The 4,322-nt window shown below is 41.3% G+C and overlaps 1 pseudogene; it reads right to left on the bottom strand.

Moving 5' to 3' along the window:
- Window positions 1–237: 237 nt before the first annotated feature.
- On the bottom strand, window positions 238–1,467 carry LOC123323704 (annotated as a pseudogene).
- Between the last annotated feature and the right edge of the window lie 2,855 nt (window positions 1,468–4,322).

Genomic DNA, 4,322 nt, shown 5'->3' with positions numbered 1-4,322 from the left:
AATCTCTGTATTTTAAGGGGGCCATTTAATCAACTTGAAATTATTGGTATAGTTGGGTTGTAATATATCATCTTCCTGTTGACTTTCTGCTTGCCTTGTCCCTTTTATGCCAGTTTTTCTCCTTTCTTGCCATCCTTTGGATTGATCCTGCTTTTTTTTTTTTTTTTAAACTCAAAAAACTTTTTTTTTTTTTTTTCATTTGCAAAGGTATTCAGAACACATAAAACAAGGCAACATTTATTCTTTCTTCTCGTCTTCCGGCGCGGGGTCTGCGGGCGGCTCCTCCACTGTGGCCCTGTTGCTCTCTGAGCCGGTGTTACTGTCACTGGTCCCTTCCTCAGCCATACTGTCCACCCCCTCCTGCCCGCTCTTCTTGTCCTCAGGAGTAGATGTGCCTTCTTCACCATTCTGTTGGCTTTCCGTCGCTTCTTCAAGGTGTGTCTCCTCTGTCTCCATCGGGATGCTCTCGTCGTCCTTCTTCTCCTTGGTCTTCCTAGCAGCTTGCTCTTCCTCAGGAACTGCGTTCAGCTTGCTCTGCTGCTTCTTTCTCTCCTTCCTCCTGCCTTTTTCGAGTCTGTTCCTCTGCCTGTGCAATTTCAGCAGCAATTTTTTCCATATCCACTTCTACTTTCAAACCGCACAACCTTTTAAGTTCATTGTTAAATGAATCTGTGTTTTCCAGGAGTTTCCTCTTCTTTTCCTGGTGTTGCTCGTCTGTTTGAAGAAGTTCGGGCTTCTAGTTTTCACTGATGAACCATAAGGACTGGACCTGTCGTTTGAGGACCTGCATTCTAGCTGTTGTGACAAATGACCAGACGTCTGGCACCACACTCTCACTAAGGATTTCACTGATGAAGCGGTGGTTTTTCTGGAAATGGGCGGTGGCTGTATGCTTCATGGAGAAGTCATCATCATAATCGTCTGGATCTTCAGCAGGCTGAATGCTCATGTACGGTTCTCCTTTCTCCATGCGAGACTATCTCTGTCGACTTTCTTCCCCTAAAGCAGCTTCTGCACGACTTTTTGCATTTATGTAAGCAAGGTATGCGGGGGAATTATGATAGGCCTTCATAGAGTCATTGTATTCTATCTTTTCTGCTTCGTATTCATTTAAATATTCTTGTTTTTCTTCATCAGTGAGATCTTGCCACATGCCACCAATAATCTTGCCTATCTCCCACAACTTTAGGTCAAGGTTGGAAGGTTTTACTTGGCCCCGGACCTTTCTGCTGTACCTCATGGAGGGCATCAGTGGTTTATCTGGTGGCTTTGGGGGTTTTGAAATCATAGTACCAGAGGATGCCAAGCCCCAGCTGTTGGTGCCCAGGTTCCCTCCCAGCCTGTAGTTGTTGTAGGCAAGATGACTGTATGGATTGTATCCCACAAACCGTGGTGTGCTGGGCATTTGTGTTGCAGGAGCTGGGGTGGGAGGTGGGGCATAAGATGGTCTTTTTGACATTTTGGAAGATTAAGTTCTCAGTTCCTTAAGACTGAATCTGAGACACTGCGGGCAGAAAAGGCACCCACAGCTCCGGCTTCGTTTCCCTTTGGCCTGCGCCTGATCATTCTTTCTTAATCCATTTTCTTTCTTTATTGGCATGACAACTATGCAGTTTTTAAATTTTTCTTTTACTGATTATCTTAGAATTACAAAATGTGCCCAGGATAATTTCTCTATTTTAATATACACTGATTAGCAACCTTAATTACATCTGCAAAGTCCCTTTGCAGGAATACCTAGATTAATGTTTGATTGAATAATTAGGGGACAGGAAATTTTGGAGGGACATCTTTAGAATTCTTCTTACAGGGCGCCTGGGTGGCTCAGTTGGTTAAGCGACTGCCTTCGGCTCAGGTCATGATCCTGGAGTCCCTGGATCGAGTCCCGCATCGGGCTCCCTGCTCGGCAGGGAGTCTGCTTCTCCCTCTGACCCTCCCCCCTCTCATGTGCTCTCTCTCTCTGTTTCAAATAAATAAATAAATAAATCTTTAAAAAAAATAAAAATAAAAATAAAAGAATTCTTCTTACAATAAGTGCTTTATTATTGTCTCCAATCCTTTGGACTCTTAGCAACCAGATCAAGATATGACTGTCCATGTGTCATTCTTCAGTGGTGTGGTGGCATGATTTTTCGCAGGTCTTTGATAGGGTATAAAGTATAGCTTCCCTAACTCTGCCATAGTGTATACTCAGTTTGAATGTCTACTGCTAAGTATTTATTTGACTTTAGTTGAAACAGAATGCATCACAAATTTCACCAAGTCCTTCTGCAACCCAAAATACCTAACTGGAATAGAGTTGTGCCAAACCTGAAAAAAACATAAAGTTAGATGGGAAATAAGAGTGCCGTTGTAATGACAAATGAGGTTCATCTCTCACCTCTCATCATTTCATGATCCTGGAACCTTACCTCTTAGGAGGCACTCTTCTCTGATCTCAGAGTTGCTACATAATTTATGGATGGTTCCATCATGACCTCAATTCTAAACAGCTAAGAATGGCAGATATACTAAACCCAACCTCTTGGCATATTATCTTAGAGGAGACTGTAGGAGCCTAATCAAAAGGGGAGAACTAAGACAGTACTCATGGAATTTACCTGGACTCTATAGTTAACATCAGGCCTCATCCTTATAGACCTCTATTACTTGTCTGTGCCTAATAGTTTAGCTGACTTATCTGGCATTCTAATGATTGGAGAAATGTGACCAGCATTGAACTGGTCAAACTCCTATACATTCAATCTTCTGATATTTCTGATAGAATTGAAAAACTAATTTCCTGTGTGGATACTCACCAAATCTCTAATATACATTGACATTGAACAATGCTGTTGGTGTACATACAAAACCTATGGCATCTCTGACACATCAAACACTCTGAAAACAAATAAATGAGTGTGTGCCTAAAATGGACATAAAAAAAAAAAAAAGGTTATTGCCCTTGTATGGGCCCAGGCTAATACAGCATAAGAATACCTTCAAGAAACTCGTGAGTGTGAAGTTAGCTACAAATTACTCTTGCCCAGGTATCCTACTGTTCCTAAAAGTATTGACCCTGCTTGTCACTGGCAGGTAGATTGCAATGGGTAACTCCTTATCCTTTCCATTAAGCAAAAGGTGTATTTTCACTTGAGCTAATTCTCAATTTACAGACAACTGCAGAAGCAACATTATCCCACTTCCATAGTACCTGTTCAGAAAACACATTTTTGCACATGATTTGACTTTGGGGTAGCATATCCATGTCTGATGTTGGCAAGGCTGAACCAACAGTCTAGGCAGCTCAGCTGGATTCAGGAAAGAGCACCTATGCACTATTCCATAGGCCAATAAACTGGAGAGGGACATTTGGAAATGCAATCGTTAGGAAAACCACTACCCCCTCTACAGTGCCTCCTGGAGCTGGCCTACAAGGTATTTGCATTGTATTGAAATGTATTTGTACGGTAGCCATGTACTAGCTGTTACGGTGTTGGTTGTGAACTACCTCTTCATCTTGTCTCCACAAAGAATAAAATGCAAGAAAATAAAGACAAATAAATGTAAACATCCCATGTACATGGACTGAAAGATTTAATATTGTTAAGATGACAATACATCCAAAGCTTTCTACTGGTTCAATATTGTCCCTATGAAAATCCCAATGACATTTTTTGCAGAAATTGAAAAACCCATCCTAAAATTCACAAGGAATCTCAAGGGGCCCAAACATCCAAAAACAATGTTGAAAAGAAAAACAGAATAATATGCAGATATCAAACAAGCTATTTCTACTCATTCAAGGTTTCAGTAGTCTGTTCAAAGAGAACAGTCTATAGTACAAGACTGTTTAAGAAGGCTCAATTTAAACATCAATATGAATGAGAATGAAAATACCAGTGTACAGCACAAATTCTGTCACCTGTACCAAAAGAAAGGCAATGTTTGAGTCGGCAAAAGTGTTTCCAATGACTTGACATTTGGAGACATCTTCTCAACAGAGACTGTTACCTCCTGATGATGACTTTTCTGGATATAAAGAGAGCTACATAAAGCTTTCTATAATAGTGTGACTTGGTAAGCACAGGCAAGACAGGAGAAAAACAAACGATCTTTCAAAAGCCAAGTGCTAACTTTCACCCAGTTCTCAAATTTCCCTCAACTTTGAGGTAAAGTTATGTACTCAGGATTTTCTCTTCTGGAATCAAGTTTTTCTAGGGACACCTGGCTGACTCAGTCGGTTGAGCATCCAACTCTTGATTTTGGCTCAGTTCATGATCTCAGGTTCATGAGATCCAGCCCCCCATTGGGATCCATGCTCAGCATGGAGTCTGCTTGAG

Source organism: Neomonachus schauinslandi, chromosome 2 (genome assembly GCF_002201575.2).
Source record: "Neomonachus schauinslandi chromosome 2, ASM220157v2, whole genome shotgun sequence".
Lineage (NCBI taxonomy): Eukaryota > Metazoa > Chordata > Mammalia > Carnivora > Phocidae > Neomonachus > Neomonachus schauinslandi.
The sequence above is the reverse complement of the archived record's forward strand: the minus strand, read 5'-3'. Positions and strand labels throughout refer to the sequence as shown.